This window comes from Condylostylus longicornis, unplaced genomic scaffold (assembly GCF_029603195.1).
Source record: "Condylostylus longicornis isolate FDR11 unplaced genomic scaffold, ASM2960319v2 ptg000160l, whole genome shotgun sequence".
Classification (NCBI taxonomy): Eukaryota; Metazoa; Arthropoda; class Insecta; order Diptera; family Dolichopodidae; genus Condylostylus; species Condylostylus longicornis.
In genome coordinates, this window is record NW_026578128.1 from 861,339 (window position 1) to 876,388 (window position 15,050).

Here is a 15,050-nt window from a genome sequence, read left to right on the forward strand (position 1 = left end):
GATTTGTAATATGGCAACGTTAAAATGAACTGGAATATCACAAAATAAAAATGTTTCTTGCTTACAAATCAGAAAAATCACATAGACTCCTTGAAACATACTAAGCATTGTAACAGGAACTTAAAAATTTTTAATTATTTTCAAAATTTTAAAAATTTCTCGAAAACTTCCTCTTATTAATTTAAAATAAATCGAATTTTTGTGCAATAAAAAAATTTTCTAAATTTGAAAATTACTTATAAGAACAAATTACAGCCTCATTAAAAATTCAGCACAATATCCCAATATCCGATATATTAAACAAACATGTAGGTTATGTTCTCTAGATTTTATAACAGAAGCAATTTTTTTTAGATAAAAACTTTTTATTCCCGTTTAAGTTACATAACGCTTTTGTACTAACTTTTTGTTTTTTAAACACACTTACCTTAAAACTATAGTTTTTATCTACACCTCATATGCTTTGAATGGAGAAAAAATGTAAAATTCTAAATTAAAGTTTTCATATAGTTTAGAAAATAAAATGAAACAATTTTTAAGTTTATATTGGGTAATAAAAAAAAAACCAACCAACTAAAAATATTTTTTTTTGTTGGTTGTAATGGAAAAAGCATAAAAAGTAAAAGTTAAAATTAAAAGTTATTTTTTTGTGTTCTAAAAATTCATCAAATTTGGCGATGTTTAAAAATTTTCTATACTTTTTAAACTATAAACTATTTTTTAATTTTCATGTTATACGAATTTTTTTTATTGTATAACAAATATTCTATTTTTTTTAGGTAAATTTTGTGTACAGTCTCTAGATCCTAGCTAAAAATATAGGCACCAATTACACTCATACATAAAAGTGATGCAATTTAATTTTGTTAATTCTTGTGTATAACTAAAATATTTAATGAAATTAAGGATGCTATATTAAAACTTGTCTGATTCCAAAAACTTTTTAATGTTAGCAAATGAAAATTCATATTTACGTTCATTTATAGCTTCAAAAGAGCGACTAGTATTAAATTTACGACAATTTTTATATAATTGCATTTGAATGGAGCACCATTTAAAATTGTTTACCTTGTAACTACACCATAGTATTGAACTAAAACAAAACTATGAGATAACAACAGCTAAGGTCATTGATAAATTGTGTATATATACCTTCATATGAGTAGTGCAATTTTGAATAATCCTCCATACACTCAGACATTTTTATTATACACATAATGTATAAAAAGATTTAAAACATTCATTTTAAAGAAATTTATGTATGACATTACCGAAAATAATCTTCGACAACAAAACAGAAAGAACAAACCAACCATATAACCAAAGCTTATCATCAATTCTTTCAACCATTCAAAATCACATTTGTTTTATAATATTTAAAATGAAAGAAAATCCCATTTAGTTGACCGATGAAAATCTTATTAATCACCGGTCCAATTAAACCATAATAAATTTTTTTTCTTTTTTTTTGATAAGACGCTTTTCTATATAACAACAAAATCCTTTTAATAATAAACCTAAATAACTCTAATTTTATTTGGTTTGTATACATGTATTTGAACTATATAATATATAATATGCGTATTGTCCATATTTATATTTGCCTAATATACATTGTATATAATAAGTAAAGAATGAAACAATCAGAAAGCAGTGAAACGCAGAAACCCTTCAATTTCATATGTAATTTACATAAAACATTAATTTCGTTTCAAAACATTTAATTTTCACAATTTATTTTGTTAGCCAAATAAATTTTGTTATATATACTTGAATATTTTATGTATATGTAGGTATATATAGAAATAAAATTAACTATATATTTGTTTTGTATATAGTGAACATTATGTAAAAAATTTCTAATATAATTTAAATGCAAAAAACCTAATAAAATTAAAAAATGTAGAAAAAAATGAGTAAAAGAAAATAATTCCCGGCAGTTTAATATTCCGGTAGGAACATATATGTATATTGTATACTTACACGTGTTCTCTGTGTTCTACATGCTATGTAAACTATTATATTATGTCCCGCATATAATTAAAATCTGAATCAATTAGACACTATTAAAAAATTACAACAAAAACTTATTTTTAAAAAAATTATCGATCACATTTTGCACGACCTCAGCTTATGAATAAGGTAGGTATTGTGATTGAATTAAATTTCATGATAATGTTGAGTTTTTGAATGTGCTTCTACATTCCGGTCAGACTGGCTTCATAGTTAACTGATATACATAAAAATTTATAACTGGGTTTGTTTTCCGTATATTATTTCCGAAGAAACAAAACATTGAAAAAAAACATTAGGAACAAAAAATTTTTTCACTTTTTAGTCGTACTCACTTCACTTTTGGGAGGAGTACGACTGTTGCTTGATATCGTAGATAACAATGAACCAATTTCTTGCATCATTAGATTTTAACTATAGGTAGATGACGAGCTTACCGTAGTCTTTTCTTTGTATCAAATATATAAGGTTATTGAAATATGGCAATTAGTTGAAAATATATATTTTTTTTATATATAATGTATATTAAGCTATATAATATTGAGTGAAATTTTTTATAGAGACCTGACGGGGATTTGAACCCCAGACTCTTTATTAAAAAGGAACATTCCACTGCATCATTGGTCATGTTAGGAACAAAACATGATTTACATAAATTATTTCTAAAACAAGAGAGTAATTTATACTCTATATTGAAGGATATACCGTATATATTGAATTTAAAACTGCAGCCAGATTCGTCCGCAAGATAACGCGGTTCAGATTCGTCCGGCGCCCTAATTGGTTTCCAAAGTGCGGTCCTAGCCTTCCACTTCTTTTTTAGCAATAAAGATTACATGAGAAAAAATTTTATTTTTTAAGTTTTCATGGGCGCCACTGTTTTCCGGCGCTCATTGCAAATGCATATTTTGCACATTCGACGCTGACTGTTCCTTGAAACCGTTAATTTCTGTATCTGTTAATTTTTACTTCCAATCACTTTACTTTCACTTTTTTAGGACACATCGAGAAAATACACCAAAAATTATGACACAAAAAAAGTTTTTACAATAATCAAAAAAAAATAATGAAAAAATTTCAACCCATCAGGCAGGGTATTATAATAATGTTCTGAATCGTTAAACCGGAAGTAGATTTATTTGTATTTTAAAAAAAAAAAAAAACAAAATACACTCACAACCCAATTTTTTTTTCCTTTTTTCACAAAATTAGAAAGCTAAATTATATTTTAAATCTGCCACTTCCTTTTAAAACACAAAAAAAAAGTGTGTAATTTTTTCCCACTATTCACACTTTTTGAAAAAAAAAAATTCTAAATCCTGAACAACTTAAAGACAAGAACAACAACTATTAAAATCGTTTTTGTTTTTTTTTTTTTTTTTTTGTTTTCCAATGGACAATCAAAATTTCAAACACCCCCATAGTTTTTTCTCATGTGCTTCTTGCATATTTATGTATATGGTTGCGAGACTATGTGTACAAATATATTTTTTTTGTATTACATGGTGCCTGAACATGAGAATATTGACATTAAGAGCAAAACAAAGAAAAAACGCAACTAAGAAAAAAAGGACATCATTTAATATGAAAAACGTTTAAATTTCATAAAAAACAAGAGAGCAAAACAAAACGAAAACATTTTTCATTTAATGTTTTTTTTTTGTTATAAAATTTTTGTCCGGATCCTTTTTAATACCCTTGAGGACATTAAAAAGGAACTGCAAATAATAATAACAATAAAAACTAAAATTAAAATATAAGAAAGAAAAAAAAACTTTAGCAAAAACAAAGATAAAAAAACATGTGTAAGAAAAAGAAAGCAATAGAAAATAGAAAGTAAACAAACAAACAAAAAAAAAATAAGCATAGCGTTTAATTCTTTCTTTGTTTTTGTTCTGCTCTAAAGAAAATCTGAAAATCTTAATTAATAGCTTTAAGGACGCCTCTCAAGTATTTTATATTTGGTCTTTAGTCCTTTCTTTATATTTCTATATATGCAAACAAAAGAAAATCATAGAACTGAAATGAAGCAAATAGAGTGAATGTACAAATGATAGATAGTGAGAGAAAGAAAGAGGAAGAGAGTATTTGCTAAAGAGAACGTATCTTATGCCATTTATTAATATTATTGTTTTTTTGTTTTGTTTGTTTCTACACATTTTTCCTATTTTTTTATTGTGTGCTTCCCTAATGACAATTGTAACTTCTGTTTTCTACAAGAATAATGAAGAGCTCCCGCGATGTTTTTCTGTGTTTTCATTTTTTTTTTTCTTTTTTTCTTTTCTTTCTTTCCTTTCCTTCTGTTAATGATATAAAAATCTTTTAAAAGCTTAAACACTTTGAGTTTGTTATTATTTTTATTTTTTTTTATTATTTTTTTCTGGTATTTTTCGATTTACTTTCTCTATAATGTGAGTTCTACTTCTATAACAAAATAACAAAAAAAAAGCAATAGTCCTTCCTGAAATTAAACACAAGGAATTAATATGAATTAGGAATTCATGAGAATATTCGATACGGGTAATTGTAGAATTTGAATTTTAATTTCAAGATGGAAGAATGATTTGAAAATGGTTTGAAATTAGAAGGTGAGCATATTTTTTGAAAGAAGTAAAATAGTGGAACATTTTCGATTCATATGATTTTAATGAGAGAAATTCGATTGGTGACGTGGAGTGTTCTTACTTAAGAATAAAAATTATTACTTAATTGTTGTCTTCCAAATCATAAATACTTCTTTCTGTGTCTTTTTCTCTCTGTGTTTTCCGCTCTATTTGTTTCTTTCTCTCTTTTTGCCTCATCCTCTTTCCCAATATCTCTTGCTCTTTTTGCCTACCACACTAGAAGCCAAATGAAATTGTTGTCCCAATATAAGTTGCAAATTCTTCGCTATTACCCTCACTTTAATCTAAAACTCACATTTCAAATTAAAACCTAAAGACAATTTACGTTTTTATATTTCTACTTTAAGAACGTCCTTTTTATCACAAATTCACGTTCAAATTATTATTTCCATGTTTGTGTCTTTTATAATATGTTTTACAATCTAATTGTCATTTTAAGACAAAATATATATTTGTAAAATTAAGACCTATGTATAATAATAAGAGGAATATGGCCTTGAGCTATAAAAATTCATGTTTTAAGGATTACAAGGAGAGTCTCTCCCTCCTTCTTAATACAGAATATTTTGGTTCTCTTTTAGAAGCATTTAATAATTCTTTAAGATTCTGTTTTCTTTTTTTCTCACTTTTGTTTTCTTCAATTATTTATATTACTGTATATAGAGTCTCATGTGATTTTGAATTTAATGCATAGTAAGTAGGTGTACAAAAGGTACCCAGTGTGATTTTATGTACAAAATTTTATTTTAAAGTAAATTTGAATTTTACTAATTTGAATTTATTTTTTTAGGTTATTTATCATGGGAATTTGATTTAGCCTATCAAATGCCATATGAAATTTTTAGTAGATTCAAGAAAAATTTTCCTGAGTGTATTTATTTAAAGTTGTATGCTTGTAATTAAATTCTACCATATATATTGTATTGTAAAGGTATTCTATGAAAATAAACATATTTTTTTCTGCCAATTTGAAAACTCACAATTTTTCAGTTCAGAGTTGAGGCTGGTGACTGGGGCCCTCACTGGACATTGTTATGGCATAATTTATCTAAAAAGGATGTACAAGCTGGAGGAAGAGCTGTGTGGTCTCTGCTTGGAAGAGGATGAGACGGCGGCATATCTGCTATGCTAATGTAAGGTTGTGGCCCGGCTAAGGCTCAAGTACTTCGAGCGGGGCTTTGTGACCCCTTTCGGAGGTTTCGGATATACTCTAGCTAGGTTGACGTAATACTGAAATTCGCTAGGTGCTTCAGAATAATGCTCATGTAATTGGATCGCGAATTACAAAAGATTCTATGGGTCGAGGTGAGAAGATCCACGATGATCTTGGTCTCCTCTTTCAAAAAAAAAAATCGCTCCCAATCTAATAATTTATATACTTCTACTTATTCTATTGAGTACTTCTACTACAACTTTTCTAATTCTCAGATATTTCGTTTTTATTTCTTATTTGACGAAATACGTTCGCTTAACATGAGTGTAAAAATTTTTAGAAATTTTAAAGAGTAAGGTTTGACTGCTGCAGAACGCCTGCATCAGCCTTGCATTATATCACAGTTGAGTTTATAACAATCCCATAACACCTTCAAATTTGTATTATAATGCAACTAACATTGTACTGCAATGTATTCAAAGCAAACATCATGCCCTGTTTTTTTAAAGATCAAATGTCCTAGTCATAAAGTAAACAAAAACAATGCAACTATATTAGATTTCTCAAAAATTGCTCCAATTTTTAAATTTGAATCTTTAATAATATGTAAAATAGGGCAGAACCAGTTTTCTTATACATTTTATTGTTATACTATTTCAAATATATTTAAAAAAAAAGTGAATTTATTTCATATTATTCTCTTGGAGGTTTGAATTTTTTATACATAATATATTATTAAGGAAATTTTGTAAATCTCCTTAGGATAAATTCAATGAAAAAGTATCAAAAAAAAACAATGAAACTGGAACAAATTTCTAAAAAAAAAATTATTTACAAAGTTTATTTTTAAATAAAAAGTATATTATTGTAGTTTTATAGTGTTTTGGAACTTCATATGTATGAAACCACCTTTTTTCACAAACTCGAATAAACTGAAATATGTGCTGTATGTAAGTAAGTCACATTGCTGTACAATATTTTAGAGAAAGTAGGGAAATTACGAAACAAAAAACGAAAAATAAAAAATTTATTTTCTAACTTTAATAATTTTTTTTTTAATTTACAACCATAACCGTATAACAAATTTGTTATACATTTGGAATTATTATAAAAGATTAAATTTTTAATGTTATTAGGAGTAAAAAATATTCATAAATAATTTTTTTTTGGAAAAAAAATTTATATATGTATATTTTTTTTGGGCCATTAATTTGCTTTCAATTGCTTTGGCACTTTTATTACAATTTTAAATTCCTTATACATAAATTTCTATTTTCAAGCATAATTTATATTATAGTTTTCTTATCTAAACTATACTAATTTATAACACTTTGTTCAAAAATTAGACTAATTTTTTTTTTCCATGTGACGTGCAGAAATATGAAATATTTGGCAAAAACAAGGTTTTATACTTTTATACGTATTGTATTATGTACAGTAATAGAGTCTGATAGCGAATTACTGATTCTGACGTAAAATTACGATAAATAAGTTTTGTTAATTTGCAAAACGCATATGGAAATAAAGGTTAGTTTTATAAACAGTCCCAAATACGGAATTAAATTTTTATTAAAAAATTAATTCCGAAATTTTCGGAATTACATAAAACGGAAATTTGGAATCCCGATATAATTCTAAAATGCACACAAGATTACTGTAAACATTTTCCAAAACATTAAATTCGATAAAATTCACCTAATATGTTTTGAATTGAGCTTGTATATTAATAAATATTATATAATTACCGTACTAAAAACAATGAAGACTAAATTTAATTCAACAATGGAATAGTCAAAATTCTGTTATGAAAACAAAAAAAAATTATAATGAAACGCATTCGTTTACTCATGACTTTTTGCCTAAAAATTTTTGGAATAAATTTTTATAATACTCATTACTTTTTTTGAATTGTGTTTATACAACTTTCGAAAAATCCGAATAATTCGAAATTTATGATTTATTTGAATATCGGAGCGAAATCTAAAAAAAAAAACAAATGAATTTCGGGATCCCGCAATTTCGAAATCCGGATTTGTATTCCCTAGCACACAAGCGTACAGATAAAAACAATAAATCTAATATATATACATTTTTTCTCAAAACCTAATTTTCACTAAGTAGCCCTAATTGCCATATTATTTTGATACATATATAAAAAGGTATTTATTTTACCGAACATATACTGAAATATTTTAATGAGTAGTCTTGGTGCGTTTGTACCTAAATTACGTACATATAGTAATTTAGATCATGTGCTTAATCTTCTCTAAGAGACTTTAGAACTTCCTGAATGAAAGTTCGCTTAACTTTCCTATATACGACATATGTTTTCAATTAATAATTCTAAAATTCGCAATATATTATTTTATGCAAATTTTATTATTTCTTTTTCCCCCTGAAATTTAGCAACGGATATTCTTTTACATTACAAAAATTCTAAAATTTAAATAAATTTTTTCATATAATTAAAATGAAAAGAATTTTAAAAATTATTAATTTTTATAAGTTAATAATCAATTTTTATTTTCGAATAATTTCAAAAAAAAAATGTTTTTCCATTAATAAAATTTTGTTCACCAATACCAGTTTTTTTATACCAAACATCCTTTTAAATAATAATTAATAAATGCTCTTATGCATTTAAATTAAATTTTTAAAACATTAATATTTCCGGATAAAAGAATGAAAAATACAAAATAATTAACTTAAAATTTTATTCAAAATTGAATAGTACTACATAATATATATAATATATACTAGTATATGTAGATTGTTGGATACTATGTTGATCCCAAATGGAATCAGAAACAGAAAAAAAACAAAGTCACAAATAATTATCATAGGCTCTCGGAAGACATTAATCCTTACATGCATAATATTGTGATATCCCAATACAAATTTCAACATGATATTTTAATTTATTAATCCAAAAAAAAAGATATTGTTATATTATATGGATACTTAAATATTAAAATTGAATTTTAAATATATAAGGGAAGCATCATAAATATTTACATATACATTTACACATAATTATTATTAGCCATTTAGTACATAATTTAATATTATTTGATATAATTTATTCAAAATATAAAATTTATTTTTATATAGTATATAATGTAATAATAAAACAAATATTATCTAATATTATATAATCTAGTCTATTAATAAAAATATTTTTTATATAGGAAATTAAATAATGAACAGGAAGTATAAAAGAAGAATAAAAATTTTTTGAGTGATTTTTCCAAATTTTATTGTAATTTTTTTGTCAAATAAATTTTCTAACACACATTCGTATATATAATTTAATTATATAATATTGTTGGTATATAATAATTCTATATAATATTCATATTATTCTATATACATAATATATGTACAATATGTGTAAAATATAATTTCATATTAAAAGAAAATTTTACAATTTTGCTAATATTTCCGATTTTATAATATAATGCAAGTTCCGTATACAAACTTAATAATATACAAAAAAATTACAATGGAAATATCAGAACATAATATGTATATACATATATATATATAGGTACATATATATATTAGTATCTAGTATAAAATTATAAAACCACATAATTATATTTTATTTTCATTGAAATTTTAACTGAACTGGAAAAACTCATTATTTTCAATTTTAAATTTATTATAAAGTTTAATTTTCATATTTATATTATGTATATAAATATATGTACATACATTCACACAATGTTGTAATGTATTAGTATATAATAGACAGAATGTTATAAAAATCTCTAAACAATTTTTTGTTAATTAATAAATTAACAAATTTATAATATTATTTTATAAACGAATTTCATTAAACTTGCCAATTATTTCAAATTTTGTAATCTAGTTAAATTTGACAAATATATATTATGCCAATCATATAGTTAGAGCTTATATAATAATTTGGATTTATTAAAAACAAAAGATTAAATTACTTAATTAATAAATTTTTTGAAATAATTTTTAATTATCACAGCTTAGACAGAAATATTAGTATAAAATCATAAGATTTACATGAAATTCTTCTTACATAAATATTGCAATATACACTAGTGTCGAAATTCATATTCAAAATTAAGCTATCCTGTATGCTAGTTGGGTAGATTCGGATCATGTATATTAAATTTTAATTGTAATATATCAATCATGTACGGTAAGTTTTAGTTCTTATAGAAGCTGAATTGTCGTTTTACTCTAATGAGCCTTAGTATTGATTTGTATTATTTTTATTAAATTAAATGAAATTTTTTTAATCACTATGTACGCCTACACAAAATAATCGTATTAAAATGAAGTTACTCTATATATCATTCAAATCTTACTTTTACATTGTATATACGAGTATTTACAATGTAAAAACGTAATATTGTAACATTAATAATATTGTTTGGCTGTATGAATAGAATACATTTTATTTGAATGATAGAAGATCAGTCAAAAATATTATTTCAATACGATTATTCAAAAATTATATAGCTACTCCTATTTCTTAACATTTAATTCTTGTATATATTCCAAATATGTATACAAATTTCCGTATAAATTCAAACATAAATTTCTATTCGCAACTGAAAATTTTTAGAATTTTTTTCTATTTTAAAATCATTAAATTTAAAATTATACAAAATAATAATAATAATAATTGTAACCATATCAATTAATTAGATTAACTATATATTGTAGAATTAATTAGTTCCTTTTGAACAAATATTTTCAGTCAATTAATAAGCCTCCGTCAAATAATATTTAAAAATATAATGCAAACAATTGGAAATTCCAAAATACATAGTCAGTGAGCATCACCAAAAAAATTATATGTGGTGTTGAATTTTGTAAATTAAATTTGATTTTTTATGGTTTTATAGTTTAGAAATTTAAAAGTATTCATTACAATTTTGCCTAAGATTGATGAATAAATTCACTCCAATTTTAATTGTAACTTGTAAAATTTCGCATGAAATGTGCCAACCCAGGTGATCTAGTATTACTATAATTTTGGTTTTCAAATAAAACCAAATTTTTCACAAAAATATTAAAATCAAAAAAATCTAGTAATTTTAATAATTTATTAAATTTTAAATGGAATTGAAAAGAAAATAAACTAAACTTCATCTAGCTCTATACCTGTTAAAAGATTTATAAATATTTTTTTTAAGGTCTTTGGCATTTTCAATCATTTTTCAAAATTTTTTTCTCTAATGTTTATTTCAGGTTTTTTTTTGTTGTTTTAAGTGAAAAGTACCAATATATTTTATCGGATCATTATTAAACATGCAACGATAACAGTTTTTGACTGCAAATAAAATGATTCATTACTATTTTATGTGTGGTACTTTTTCAAAATATATGATCTGATGATGATAGCTAAAAGATATTATGATGAATTTATTTTAGTATATATGTATTTTTAGTATTGCCCGGATCGAAAATTATTGTAATCCTTTTTCTATTACACTATCTATTTACAACTCTTGTGCACATATTTTTTTTTTTTTTTTTTTTTCATGATATTTTATTGCAACTAAGTTAAAATAAACCTTGTGCACATATAAAAAATTTTATTGTTTTTTTTTTTCTTCCCCCTATTTTACATCTAAATGCTATTGTCAGGACTCAGGATGTATAAAATATATGAATTCCTGTAAATCATTATTGATTGTTTGATATCTATTTTAAGGTTTGATTATTTAAAAATGTAAATGAATAGGATTGTCAAAAATTATATGAAACGTTTATACTACACTTATTTTGGGTATAAAATGGCGTACATTATAGTGGGCTTTAATTTATAATAAAATAATTACAGTTCTTGGTATTTTAATATATTTCAGGGCAATTTTTTTTTGGAATTTGAATGAATTTTTTCCAGAAAATTTGAAATTATTTACAAAATACTTGTATATTAACAATTTCAAATCTGGTAACTTTCAGACTGGATATTTTGTTGCAATTTAAAAAAAAAATTGCCAACTTTTAGGGGTTTAAATTGAAATAACAATTCATAGATTCTGAAATTCAATATTTTGAATTTATTTCATTTGATTCCATTCTCCATCAATCCCATAATTGTACACTGAATATAATCATTTCATTATTATTTCAAATTATTAAAAGGATATACGATTATTTTGATTCTGATGTTATTATTGTGTCTGCTATTGAAAACCACATATACACATATTATTATACATATTATATAATATATTATATATTATTAATATATTGTCTATTTTGGATGCTCAATCAATAGAAATTTTTTGAGTGCAGTGCACTTGAACATATCCATCCGATGTTTCTGATATGAATTCATTGATTTCGTTGTTATTTTGTTTTATTTATCATTTTTTTTTTTTGTACTAATATTCTTATTATTAATACATCAGAATATATACAATACATTAATACTAAAATAAATATTCAAAAAATTCATCATTGAGTACGATACCAAACTGTAATATGACTTGCATTCATATATATGTATACTTGAGTGTGTACATAGGTAAATAATAAAGGATATTTGAATGAAAATTTTGATACCAAAGAGTTATACTGGAATAGGGGTGGTAAGGAGTTTACAAAAAAAAAAAATCTGATGTGGTCAGCACATAACCGACCGCATTGTGTATTGTCTAGTTAAATGAAAGTGTTACAGAATATTATAAAAATGTCTGTTAAATACTTCTTTCCAATTTTTAGGACATTAGTAAGCTTATAGTTAACATACTTAGAAAAATGTAAATTTGGCTCTTAGTAGAGTTTCGCTTTGTGCTACCCGAATTCCCTGAAATGCTCGCCAGTTAGTTTCGGCAACAACCAGAACTCAAATATCAAATTTCAAGAAATTCCATCAATTTGTTCTGTAGATATGGTGAAAAATGTAAAATCGGCCCGCAAATCAGTTCTCGAGCCCTGATCTTTCCAAAAAAGTTATATGTTCATTGCTTTAATATGAGGAGTTCATATATTAAATTTCAATGAAATCGGTTGATTATTTCTCTTTATATACACAAAAGTGTATGTTTGGCCCGTAGTAAACGTCCAGTTGCCGATGCCTGATCTTTCGAAAAAATTTACATGTTCATTGTTTTAATACGGGGAATTTATATATTAAATTTCAATGAAATCGGTTGATTATTTCTCTTTATATACACAAAAATGTATATTTGGCCCGTAGTAAACGCCCAGTTGCTGATGCCTGATTTCTTCCAAAAGTTAGGAATTTTTGCGTATGATCGAGCAAAGCTTATATATGAAATTTCAAGTAAATCGGTTGAATACTTTCTTCAAAATGGTGAAAAATGTAAAATCGGCCCGCAAATCCGTTTTCGAGCCCTGATCTTTCCAAAAAATTTATATGTTCATTGTTTTAATACGAGGAGTTCATATATTAAATATCAATGAAATCGGTTGATTATTTCTCTTTATATACACAAAAATGTGTATTTGGCCCGTAGTAAACGTTTAGTTGCCGATGCCTGATTTCTTCCAAAACATACGAATTTTTGCGGATAGTCGACCTGAGCTTATATATAAAATTTCAAGTAAATCGGTTGAATACTTTCTTCAAAATGTTCCAAAATGTAAAACAGGCCCGCTAAAAAGTGCAGTTCCCGAGGCCTGATATATACCAAAAGTTGATCGATCCGTGCCATGGTGGAAACAAACTTACATATAAAATTTCATCAAAATCGGTTCAGCCGAACTTGAGATACACGCGTGCACACACAGACCGACAGACGGACAGACCGACAGACCGACAGACCGACAGACCGACAGGTTGCTAAAAATAGTTTATTTACACTTCCCTACTATGGAGAAGTACGTTCCCACCGAAAACTCGATATGCAAAATTTGTTGCCATCACATAACCTACCTATTGTTTACACAATACGGTCGGTAAAAATATATAATAATCATGATATTGACGAAATAGAGCGAAGATTTTTTTTTTATTGTTATTTAACATTCATAATAATATATGCTTTCCATTCGAATTATAAGTATGTATATATATATGTATGGATTATTAAAATATACAAGTACTCGTATATTTGTGCATTTGCAATCATTTATAAAATCTTAATGGGAATTAAAGTAACAGACAATTGATTTTATGATAGTTTCATTTCCCCAATACATATACATATACATACATTAGTATGAAGTATTATGATTTTATTAAAAAAAAAGAGAAAATACTCATGAGTATACAAAAAAAAAAATTGATAGAGATAATCAGTTATAAATTCTCTGATTATTCGACTATTAATTATTATTATAGATCCGGAGATTTTATTTTTACTTGATTTAATTGTGGTTTTTTGATCATATAAATTTAAAATTTAAATATTCTACATAAAATCATAAATGATATTTTATTATTCACTAACTTCCTTACGATATGGTTTTTAGTTAAAAAATGAGAAAAAATAGAGTTGACCTTGTCAACTCTGTGATACCCGTACGAATTTGTTATCCTTTGTGTGAATAAAGATGCCATAACTGATTATGGGACAAACTATAACTTTAAGTTGCCGTATTATCATATTAATTTACGCAAAATTTCAGTACAATGTGTTTTTCGAAATACTGTGTATGCCAAACTGCTATTGAAGTTGTATGGCGGCTGCCAGAAGGAGCCAAACCATTTCAACAACTTTTGTCAAACATATTGGCCCTACTAATATATTCGTTTGTGTAAAATTTCGATGCCGCAGCTCTTATAGTTTCTGAGCCAAATAAATTTTGAAGTTAAAGAAAAACGGTAAGGCAAATTTAGTATACTCATCGAACATACGTTCGTACGGGTATATAAAATTCTTACAATCTTAATATATAAATACACAAATTGTAGCGAAATTTATCACAATTAGTTTTAAAGAGATAAAAAAATCGAATAAAAAGAAATTCTGTCCGACAAATATTCATTATTCAGTGTCGAATCTTGAGCAAAGTTTTGCTTGGGAACTTTTTTCTCAACCACATAAATTATCACTTTGCCTGTAAAATTTTGTGTTTAAGAAGGTATTACTTGAAAACAGTAAGTCTGACACCTATTATGCATACTATTTTTTTATCACATGACTGTATAGTAGCTTCATTTCAATATGAATGTATTTTTGCGGAACTTCATACTAAATATACTATTCATGGAGATTTATACAGGTGCTAAAGCAAATCGATAACACCAAGAGAGCTGCAAGATTTTTATATTTTGTTATGTAAAATTCAAGATT